Here is a 13,015-nt window from a genome sequence, read left to right as displayed (position 1 = left end):
ATTGGTCCGTCAGTGTCAATCGCCGATCGTTGGGTAGGCACAAAATCAAGACGTTCACTTCCCACATATTGTCATACAAGTCGACACCATGTTCGAGCACGTTGGATGTCCCGATGATATGCCGTCTCGATCCGCTAAGGCAAGGGTACACATTGACCAACGTCTCCAACCGCATAACAAAGACATTATTCTACTGATAATGCTCTATAAAAAAGGCCAAAAAAATTATTATCATCATCATATGTGTAGGAGCCTCATGGATGCCGGCGGCCATGGATGTCGGGTCTAGTAATGTAAGGATGTTGATTTTCCGAAACCAATTCATGTAGTCAGTATTCGAGGCATCCGGATACACCCGTTGTTCTATTTCTCCCCGGTTCCTCCAGACTCAACGTAGTAAGCATGATGAGTTAGCCAGTTTACTGGATGACTTACCTCGCCTTATACTTTCTCATCTCTCATAATTGTGGAATTGAGTCTCATTAGAAAAAATATGTTGGGGTTTCCAAACCGTCGTGCAACTCGATGACCCAAATGCGGCTCTACAATATGATAGCAACGGGGTAGTTAGTGCACCCCTAAACATCCATCCCACGCGTGCACTCCTCCGGTAGAGGACGATGATCCAAATACGGCTCCCAAATAAACGAAAAAAAGCTTAATAAAAGAAAATATTCGACAAAGAAGATTACAAAATATTTTAAAAGTGGCACCCGATTGTCATGAGCCAATTGTTCCCTATAATAACTTTGGACATGTAGCGTAGCTCTACCCACATTCAATCGCCCTCTCCAACTAATAATTCCAAAACAATACAAAAATATTATAAACACGCGATATAGATAGCTTAATGACAAAGAATAAAGATTAACTTACATTATTCCACACGGTATCGTACCATCATACTCAACCCTATCAACAATCTCGGGTCGAATATTGGGTATCCTCTCCCAAGCCCACATCGCAGAAGGGCCAATGGTCCACCGATATTTTTCGCTTTTGACACGAAGTTTCACAAAGATAGTGATATAAAGTGGCAAGCGCTACACCCCAACTATGTTCTCAACACCGATTCTCATCATCTAGTAATAGAATGTGGTGGAAGGGAATTTTTCTTCCAAGTGTCTCGAGGATCAAACAACCTAGTAGGAGTAAAACAAATATGCGTGCATGCTGCATGTAGTATGCTGGGTAGATTGTCGTCAAGACGTACTAAAAAGACTCTTATGTTGAAATAAAGTTTTTGTTGTAGATATTTTCTCAAACTTCTAAAGAATCGTTTTTGGGGAGGATTAACAAGAAGATATGCAACTTCAGTTTTGGTCCATAAAGTTTCAGGCTAATTAAAAAATAAATAAAAGTTAAGTCTTGAAATTTTGACCCATAATTGAATCTTTTATTTTATTCCAATAAAATTAAGAAATTCTTTGAGTTCACCTCCATCTGTAACAACAAACCAATTGCTGGTTATTGATGTTTAGCGTTAACTTTTCGAGCATTGAAGCCGAGATGGACGAAAACAAATATGTTGAATAGGTGTACACATTAAAAATATACTATATCTAAAAAAAATTTATACCAATATTGCATTAATCTAATGTAAAACTATATTTATGTAAGAAACGTTTACTAGGAGTACTTAGTTTTCTTTTACAATATGTTTCTCATATTGATTGATTAGTGGCTCGCAAATTTTTTATAGTTAAATGAATAGAAATTTAAGGCCTTACAGTATACTCCAATATTGAGACATTTGGATTTAGACATCAATCACTCTACCAAGAAGCCAACTCACACTCATACTATCCCTGAAAATTTGATACACTTTACTATTTCGATCCGTGTCCCCGAAAATTTGATACACTTTACTTTTACATTTTGGTAGTGACCCCATATTCCACTAACTCATTCCTACTCACATTTTATTATAAAACTAATACTTTAAAAGTAGGACCCCATCCCACCAACTTTTCAACTCACTTTCCATTACATTTCTAAAACCCGTGTCGTCAATTGATGTAAGAAATTTTGGGGGACGGAGATAGTATTATTTAAGTTCACAATTGAACTACAATTGTCAAATGATCAAATCTATTATTTTGGTTTATAGTGTAGCTAGAATTAGTCAAAATTGTTATCAGAAAAACAAAGCCCGGGTAAATATTGTTTTTGTCTCGCAAGAAGGCGCAATAAGTTTAAGCCCATTTCTTAACCAATTTAATGGAGAAATGGACAATCTACTCGAAAACAAATCGGCAACAAGAAAAGTTATTTATCGTAAAAAATAAAATCAATTTCAAGCATCATATTGAGAAAATATCGGGTTGTTGCACCTCCAAAGTTTCAGAGATTGACGCAGGATTGGGAGGCCTTCTTTTTTTGGGAATGAAAGAAAAAAAAAAAAACATTTTTGCACGCCAACTGTTTGATAGATAGCCTGACAGAAATTGGAGTCTGCTTTAAACGTTCCTTGTAGACGCGGCCACGTTCGTAAAACCGCCGGTTCCGGTTCATGACATGCTTGAACCGTAACCGCCCGCTATGACGGTTCTCGTCGCTTAACCGGCGGTCACGGCGGTTCGGTTCGTTAATAACCATCGGTTTTACGCGTTCCGGTCGTCCGGTTTGTATTATTATTATTATTATTTTTTTTAAATCTTATAGTTATTACTTCTAAATTCTATAGTACAATCCAAAGAGAAATTGATAACGATAAAGAATTCAATTTTATTGATTTGAAACTTTGAATGTAAATTTCTACAATACAATTACAAGTTACAACTACAAGTTACAAAATACTACAATACAAGTATACAACTATACACTTGAATTTAAAATATAGATACAAAATTACAATTAGAAAAGTTGAAACAATTAGAAAAAAAAGAAAAAAAAGGAAAAGGACTTGAGCTCAACTTAAATTTAAATTTTGAAAACGGTCGGAACCGTCGGTTTTGGTCGAAAGGGCGGTTTCGACGTTACCGCCGGTTCGTAAGAAAACCGCCGGTTTCGACCAAAACCGGCGGTTTCCGACACCTTTCAGCCTACGCTGTAACCCTACGCCCTACGCCTACAACCCTACCCCGAACCGTGGAAACCAGCGGTTTCGACCGAAACCGCGGTTAACCGTCCTTTTCCGACCCTACCCTGCAACCCTACGAACCTACCGGCGATGACCATTTATTTTCGGTTAACCGCCAGTTACGGTTTCGAATTTTGTTGAACCGTAACCGAACCGTATGTCGAATCAGAATCGTTGTCCGGTTCCGTTCCGAACGCCCGGTTCAAAACCGGCGGTTAACCGGTGGGCCGGTTTGGTTTGGCCATGTCTAGTTCCTTGCAGGTTTGAATCTTACTTGAGAAGTTATTGGAATCAAGGTCACTCCTTTCATTGAGTAACTAATGCAGGCTTGCCTTTGCTATATATTTTTTTGCATTATTTCGAATAAAAGATGGTATTCATTGATTGGAGTATCAATTTTATTATATCGATTGGGTGATTTTTAGTGCTATTGTTTCATGCCATTGTTTGGATTTAGTAATGTCATTTTGTAATGCATCTTGAATAGCATAAACTTGCTTCTTTTAAATGTCTCTTTAACTAAGAAAATAGGAGCACAGATAGTATGAAAACTCTAAAATTTTATCTTGTTTAAAGAAAAGTTGGAGGGTGGATTTATCATTTATGTGTATAAATGTGTTTAGAAACTATGCTATAATAGATTAATACACATATGTGGAAGTTTAAGTATAATGAGAATTGAGAAATGGTTATCCACTACGCGTTCTGCTAGGCATACTTCCACAGTTAACATATTCACTGTTTCTAGAGTGATAATTGTTTTTAGTCACCCGAAAAATGTTAGAACACGAAAGAGTTACTTGGTTCGAACGTAAGATCTACATCCACGGATAAAGGATGATGTGGTTCTTATTTACTCTCAAACGATCGATCACAAATTACAAACAATCGAATACTACAAGCAGGAACAAGATGAGCTGATAACTGCATCCTGATGAATCCCTGTCTTTAGCTCTCTTATCTAGCTGAAGAAAGAATATATATACAACCCTGCACACGATAACCGCTTCAACTAAATCGAATAATCCTACCGATCTGAAAACAACTTTCTATGACTGTTGCAAAGCAGTTGTAACAGCTTTGTATATATATTTCTTCAATCCTTCCCTTTAGCTCAGTCTCCACAGCCACAATATCAACATAAAGAATTAAGCAGATAAGAATTTGCAGAATAAAAAATCTGTAGCATTAATTAAGGTCGTAATGCTCACTTGTTGTAGGCGGACTACGATGCATTACTTTTCGATAAATCATCGATGGTTCTCTAAAACCTTTCCACTTTAACTTCAAAGTTGGCATTTGCCAAGCTCTTCAGTGCTTCTTCTCTTTTGTAACCTTTAACTAGGACATGAAGGTCTAGTTGGTCTCCATATAAATCCTCTTGTTCCTCTACTATCTTTTTAGCTGACTCCACCACTGATTCACTGCACCGATCCAATTTCAATTGATCTGAGTGTTGGTATTTCTCCAATTTCTGATGGGATCCCATTCAGTTGATGCAAGTAATGAAGATGAAGCTTCTGGAGAACCGGAAAGTGGGAGTTGTCCGACACAATCCAATCTTCTAGACCACTGCAGTAACCCAATTGTAGATACTTGAGGCTCTGGAACTGGCCCCCAATTGTTTCCACTTGCGTGTTCTGAAGCGACAGCTCTAATACAAACTTCTCAGAAGAGCCCGATGAACGATTTGGGACATTGTGTATTCCACTTCCAGATCATTAGAGGAAAAAAATAGATAACTTCTTGAGGGAGTGCGGAATCTTAATACTCTGCAAATTACTTTTTGGCATCCATCAGCGGTGGAGCAGCGGAAGTTTTTCAGTTTACTCAAACACTGAAGATAGCTTAGACAGTTTTTCTCCATCCATTTGTTTCACATGGTCATTACGATAGATACAATTTCTTCACATTGGGAATCCTTTTGTATGTCCTCATTCAAAATCAAATTCTTTACTCACTTGAGTGTCTGCAGATTCTCCATAATAACAATGTCATTGTCGTCCCCAATTGGAGGATCTGGGAGAATCACTCTGCTTTCACCAAACACGAGATGTTGAAGTTGATGCAATTTCCAAATTTCAATCGGTACCATAAAATCACCCCAACCATGAATAATCAGTGTGTGTAGATTCCAAAGTAGATCAACTGAAGGGAATTCAGACCTCTTACTAATATTAACATCAAAGTAACGCGAATTCACCAATTCAAACACACATTATCTAGGAGATAAGCATCATTCTCATCGTCATCTTCATTGTATGCTTTGAATGTCCTCAACAATCTAAGATTTCGAGGCAGTGAGACTTCTCAACCCACCATCTTCGAACTATGATAATAATCACATATTATGGAGCGGGCATGTATGAAAAGTTCCCCATAATTCATTGTGAAACAGATATCCATTATTAAGAACAACCCGACGAGCACGTGACAAAAAGATTCCAATACATCACTTATAAGCAACCCTTTAGTTGCAAGGAAAAGAAACTGAAGATATCAGAGGACTTTGTTTCAGGACATGATAAAACCTTTCCTTTTCAACTTCTTTCAAACATAAATCTCTCAATAAATCATGCATTTTACAATACTAGCGATATTTCCAATAGACCCCAACTTATCAACTAAAACCAGATTTCTATCCAACCAACTCTTTCAGGTTTTCTTGTGCAATTATTTCAAGCACTTCCCACTACTTTGGCTTTAAAAATCCCTCAGAAACCCAGAAAACTTCTCGAGCATTGAAACACGGATCTGACAGTCTTCCCCAAAGACACCCATATATAGAAAACATGGCTTCAAATAATTAGGCAAATAGATATAACTCATCCTCAATATTTTCAAGCAAATTCATCATTAGTGCTGATAACAATTGAATTTAATTTTGCTCTATAAGCTTCCAATAATATTCTCTTGTGCGTTGAGATTTCACCAAAAGGCCTCCTATAATCGTAATAATTGATAAAGGAAGCCCTTTACAATTTCTACAATATTAATGAAAGATATTTACTACCCATTTAGTTTAATAATCCATATAAACTATAAATCTTTTTAACTCAAACTCCTTAACTGAAGCTTTGGGTTTGACAGCCTGATCGTTCTGTTATTCGACTTCCATTTCCATTATCAGGAAAGTAAATTTTGATCTTCTCCCACGCATCAACACTCCACATATCATCCATTATCACAACATACCTCCTACCATATAAAAACTTGTATAATTTTTCTCCCAATATTTCTTCACTCGAAATCACTGAATCACCACTTGCTTGAAAGAACTTGTCTAAGTGTTTCTGTAACATTATAAGTTTGAGAAGTGTAGTCCAAGCAGAATATCAAAATGCTCCTTAACAAGTGCATTCTCAAATGAATTTCGGGCAAGGTGGTCTTTTCAATACCGCCCATCCCCGTGATGAGGATAAATTCCATGACTGAGTTGATATCCGGTGAGCTTAACACTCAAGACCTCGAGAAACACCTCATCAAATCCCACCATCATGTTTTCTTCACAATGGAAGAAGACGTCAAGGAGCCAACAGGAATCGAAAGAGGCTTGTCTGCGCAGCTGAGCAACGGCTTCAATCTCCATGGCTTCTTTCTTGATCAGATTCATTTCTTTTATCACTTTTTGCATACTGCGATGAAAGTCTTCTTTGGCAGTTGCACTTGTGCTTCTACATACACCTCCAGAGAAACAAGTTAAGAAAACCGACTCTCTTCCTGCGTTTTGAAGGTTCCATGGCTGCAGTTGCATCTTTGCATTTACGTACACCTCAGCTTGAGTTGAAGAAGCTAATCATCTTCCCATGTATTGTAAATGGTTTATGAATATTTAGCACAATATGAGATTCGATAACATCCTCAGCTGCATAAACTGCATTAGCAATGCGATGCTCAATGGATCAACTTCGACCATCGACAACAACAGGGGAAATATAAGCATCAAAAACTCTTGCAAGAAGGTAACAATTTGAGTGAGAGATTCAACTTGTTCAGTGTCGATAGAAATGGGAGGAGAAGGATGTTTGTGAAGGTGTCTATGATATGCATAAGAGAAACTAGAGCTCCATAAGCCGCCATGATTAGAACTCTTTCAATGAAACTATGAAAGAAAACAACAAATTTGTCACACACACTTACAGTTTAATATTGAAAAGATGAAATCAACCACTCTGATTTCACAATTGGAAGTACAACTTTTTATAGAAGATAATATAAAGAACTCAGGTGCAGCACATTATTGAGATAAAGAGACCTGCATTAGTGCAAGACAGCTCTGATATCCGCTTAATATTATATACTCAATCATGCGATTTAAAATTTTACTTTAACTCGTTGCAAGTTTTACGAAATTTTGAAGAAAAGTTAGCTAAAAGATAAATATGGATCCCACTTTATATATTAATTTTATATTAAATGTGAGTGTAACAAAGAAACCAATTTGATATAACGGACGTATTATTTTTTATATAAATATGGACACGTTATTTTGTAGAGCCAATTTGACATATGTGGACTTTATGTGGACATCTACTGGATCTGAATGATGGGCTTGTTTTCAACCAATCAGCCCATTCCTTTTTTCTGGTAGAGGTGGGCTTCAAGCCTTTCAAAATGGGCCTAACCCATTTCACAACAGAACTTTTGACCCATGCGTTGAAGCTTTTATTTTATACTCCTACTAATTAATTGCATAAATTCTTGGGATAATTTTGTTGTCATAGTAACTTTTTATTGATCTTGTATTCTCAACTGTTCACTCCTTAGCGAAGGAGCTGCATTGGCTCACAATGCCTTAACCACTCAATCTAGGCCCGACCATAAGCCAGCTTGTCAAGATCTTGGAGCTCATCGCGCAGCTCAGAGACATGCCCTTTGTCAACATCGCGCGCCTGCAGAGGGCAAGGCGGATGCAAAGATCAAGAGCACAAGGAAGATGTGGGCGAAGATGACAAGAAGGTGGTGAAGGAGACGGGCGAAAGTCGAGGAGGAAGGGTATAGACAAGCATCCCATGAGGGCCTGGGTGCCGTCTACACCGATGCACTCATTTGTATAGAGCTTACAAGAATGATATGATTAGTGTAGGAATTGAAGGTAGATGAAATTAAGTGGGAATTGAGATAAATTTTATTTGTTGATTTTGTTGTGTAGAAAATTTTATTTCCTATTTCTTCATGGCCTTTTTGGTTGTGGAAAAAAAAGAAAAATTTCAGTTTTGATCACTTTTAAGATTATCTTTTTTATGTTGTTGTAGATGGAGATTGATCTTAGCAAGTGTTTGTTTTTCACAAACATGCTGTTTCCTTCAAACTATAGTCTTTATGTAATGCATTCAATGTCACAACTTTCCTCTTCCACCAACCAAACTCACCCCATTAATCTCATCACATTTTTTACATAAAATATAGGGTAATTAGATGTTATATTCCATGTTTATGTACTATTTTAAATGTTGGTTAACTTTTTTTTTTGCTCGAGCATTTTATAGTATATCATAAAAAACATGAATTCACGATTCCAAAGGTGGGATTGTAACAACGTGGGAAAACTTTGGCTACATCTAGAAAATCTGAAGACTTAAAATTAATTTTATTTTTTCTTCATCAGCTTAAATTGACAATTGTAGCACTAGGAAAGAAAGACCTTGGTCATCCATGTTGAAAAATAGAGTAAGGTTTTTTTTGTAGATATTTTCTCTAAGTAAAGATCATTTTGGGGAAGACTTGAAAGCATTTCAAGTAGTTGATATCTAATTAAAGCCCTTATAGTTTTAGGCCCATTACAAAATAAATTTTGTCATAGAAATGTTTTTAGGAACTCATTTGTTTCTCTTTGTATGGTTTCGTTTGAACTTTATTTAGTTCAATTTCGTGAACCAAGTACTGAGATGCTCTTTACAGAAGCACATAAGAAACAACAGAAAGAGGTCAATAATAGTATTCAAGCAACACAAGATCAAACTTAAAGCTTAAACAAACTCTATAGTTCATTCTTCATTTCTTCTAAAATAAGTAGCTCTTTTTTTTGCATCTTCTGCATGACTTCAACTTCAAAGTTGGCACTTGCAAGTTCTTCAGTGCTTCATTTTCCTCCAAACTTTGACTCAAAACATGAAGCTCTAGTTGGTCTCCATATAAATCCTCTTGTTCCTCTACTATCTTTTACCCGACTCCACGCTGAATCACTGCAAAAACGCAATTCAATTGATTTCAACGTTCTATTTCTCCCACTTCTGATGGAATCTCCTTCAGTTGACCAAAAGCAACAAGACGAAGCTTCCGGAGAACTAGAAAGTGGGATTTGTCTGATGGAATCTCCCTTTAGTTGATCGAAAGAATCAGAACTGGAAAGTGGGATAATTTTGCATCCAGGAGTTTAATATTGAAAGCTGTAAATGGACCTAACCATTCCACAACAAAACTTTTGACCCATTCGTTGAAGCTTTATTTGACACTCGTACTAAAAAAAATGGCATAAATTCTTGGGATAATTTTGTTTTGAATCATAGTAACCTTTTATTGATTTTGTATTCTCTGTATGAATGCTAGTACTGTTTTTTTTAATTTTCTAATATACTTTTGTTCTACACACGCAAATCAAATAGTGTCATTTTTATCTAAAGTTTTCTTGCCCTTTTTAAATTTAATAGTGGTTCGTTTTCATTAATCATTGAGTTACAATTGCCCAATATCTTATTTTGGTTAATCCAATTGAGGTCCTTATAGTTTTAGGCACTTAAAAATATAAAGTCCTGAAATTTTGACCCATAATTCAAGCTTTTATATTATTCCATTAAATTAAAGAAATTCTTTAAGTTCACCCCATCTGAGTATCACCACTTGGATTAATTTTAGTGTAGGTATAATTATTTATAATTAATTGTTATTAGAAAACAAAGCCCATTTAAATTTCTTTTTTCTCGCCAGAAGGCCCAATATGTTTAGGCCCATTTCTCAGCCTATTGAATGGAGAAATGGAATTCTCACAGTCATTCTACCCGAAAAAAAAACGGCATCAAGACTAGTTATTAATATAGGGAAAAAATCAAATTCAATCATCATAATGAGAAAATTTCGAATTTGTTGCACCTCCGAGAATCTGCAAGTTGACCGGTTGGGGAGGTCTTTTCTTGGGAAAAAAGAAAAAAAGGCCTATGAAGAATTTGGAGAAATTGACGGGACGAGAACACTAGAAACTGCTACCGCCAATTTTTGATAGATTGTTTGACGGAAATTGGAGTCTGCTTTAAACGTTCCTTGCTGATTTGAATCTTACTTGGGGAGTTATTGGAATAAAGGTCCTCCAGTCCTTTCATTGAATAATTATTGCAAGCTTGCCTTTGCTATATATTTCTTCTGCATGACTTAAAAAATAGGGTATTCATTGTTGGGAGTATCAACTTGATTATTTCGATAATGTGTAGTTAAACTAATAAAATTACCCCTAGCATATGGTTGGGGGGTTTTTAGTGCTATGGTTTCATGCCATTGTTTGAATTGAGTTATGTCATTTTGTAATGCATCTTGAATAGTAGGATAAACTTCTTTTTTTGAATGTCTCTTTCAACTAAGAAAAAAGGAGCATAGCCATGAAAATAGTATAAATGTGTTTAGAAACTATGCTATTAAAAGCAGCTTACTACACATTTTTTGAAAGTTTTAGTATAGTGAGAATTGAGAATATATATACAACCCGCCCCGGAAACCCCCAAAAAAATGAATAATCCACCAATCAAAAAACTTTCATGCCCGTTAAAAGTAGTTGTAACAGCTTTGTATATATCTCTTCAATCCTTCCCTTTAGTCAGTCTCCACAGCCACAATAAAACAAAGAATTAATCAGCTAAGAGGTTGCAGAAAAAAAATCTATAGCATTAATGAAGATGTTCTTACTTGTTGGGGGGCGGATGCGATCAATCCCGATAAATCTTCAATGATACTCAAAAAAGCTTTCCACTTTAACTTCAAAGTGGGCACTTGCCAATTTCTTCAGTGCTTTTTCCCCTCTTCCAAACACTAACTTGAACATGAAGCTGTGGGGTCTCCATATAAATCCTTTTTGTTCCTCTACTATCTTTTAGCTGACCCCACCACTGTTTCACTGCAAAATCCAATTTAATTGATTTCAACGTTGCTATTTCTCCAACTGCGGATGGGATCTCATTAAAATTCCCCATTTAAATGAAGATGAAGTTTTGGGAGGGTGGGAAAAAGGGGAAAATTTTTCCGACACAACCCAAATTTTTAGACCACTGCAGTAACCCAAATTGTAGAAACTTGAGGTTTGGGGAATTGGCCTTCAGTTTTTTCCCACTTGCCTGTTCAAAGCAACCACGCTCTAATACAAACTTCTCAAAAAAGAGGCAATAAACCCCGATTTTGGACATTATGTCTTCCACCTCCGTATCAATAGAGGAAAATGGGTAACTTCTTGAGTGAGTGTGGAATCCTAATCCTCTTCAAATACTTACCGCATCCTTTAAAGGGGTGGAGCACATGAAGTTTTCTAATTTATTCAAACATTGAAGATAGTTGAGGCATTTTTTCCCCCCTCCATTTGTTTCTTCCCCTTTAACTTTGTAATACACAATTTCTTCACATTCGGAACCCCTTTTAACTACTTCCTCATCCAAAAAACCAAATTCTTTACCCCTTGAGTGTCTGCAGATTCTCCATAATAACAATGTCATCGTCGTCCTCACTGCGAGGATCTGGGACTGGGAGAATCACCTTGTTTACCAAACATGAGATGTTGAAGTTGATGCAATTTCCAAATTTCAATCGGTCCCCGAAATTTACCAAAACCATGAATAATCAGGGGTGTGTAGATTCCAAAACAGATCAACTGAAGAGGGGGGAAATTTTGGGCTTTTTTTAACGTTAACAGCAATTTAAAGTGAATTACCAATTCAAACACATTATCTAGGAGATAAGAACCACTCGAAAAAATCTTCCTTGTATGTTTTTTAAAGTCCTCAACAATCTAAGATTGTGAGGCAGTCAACTTTTCCAACTAACCATCCATAGTTATGATAATAATCATATATTATGGAGCGAGCATGTGAAAATGATCCTGATAATTCATTTGGGAAAAAAATCTCCATCATTTTAAAAAACCCCCCGAGCATGTGACAAAGATATCAGAACCATCGTTTAAGACATGATAAAACCTTTTTTTCAACTTCTTTTTAAAAATAAATTTCACTAAAACATGCATTTTACAGTACTTGATATTTCCAATAACCCCCCTTATCCCTAAAACCAAATTTCTATTAACCAACTCTTCCAAGTTTTTTGTGCAATTGTTTCCAAACTTTTTCATTCCTTGGTTTTAAAAAACCTTCAAAAACCAAAGCTTTCGAGCATTGACACACGGATACGGCGATCTTCCCCAAAAACCCATATATAAAAAACATGGCTTCAAATAGTTTGGCAAATAGATATAACTCATCCTCAATATTTTCAACAAAATTCATCATTAGTGTTGATAACAGTTGAATTTTATTTTTTTGCTCTATAAGCTCCCCCCAAAATTTTTTCTTTTGTGTTGGGGTTTTGCCAAAAGGCCCATCTGGGAAATTTATAAAGGAAGCCCCTTTTCAATTTGCTACAAAAATTCTTTAATTTTCTCAAACTCAAGAGGACAACTTTCTTCCCAAATACAATTTTACAAAACAAATCCCAACTATTAGCTTCATCTAAAAATTCATACCAACTCTATAAAAATCATTCAACTGAGAACTCAAGTTTGACAGCCTAGTTTTTTAATTTTTGACTTCCATCTCCATTATCAGGAAAAGAAAAAAATTTTATCTTCTCCCACACATCAACACTCCACATATCATCCATTATCACAAGATACCTCCTACCATATAAAAACTTGTATAATTTTTCACCCAATTCTTCCTCACCCAGATCACTACTTGAATCACC

The sequence above is a fragment of the Salvia hispanica genome, unplaced genomic scaffold, assembly GCF_023119035.1.
Source record: "Salvia hispanica cultivar TCC Black 2014 unplaced genomic scaffold, UniMelb_Shisp_WGS_1.0 HiC_scaffold_411, whole genome shotgun sequence".
In the NCBI taxonomy this organism is placed as follows: domain Eukaryota; kingdom Viridiplantae; phylum Streptophyta; class Magnoliopsida; order Lamiales; family Lamiaceae; genus Salvia; species Salvia hispanica.
Note: the sequence above shows the minus strand (reverse complement) of the source record.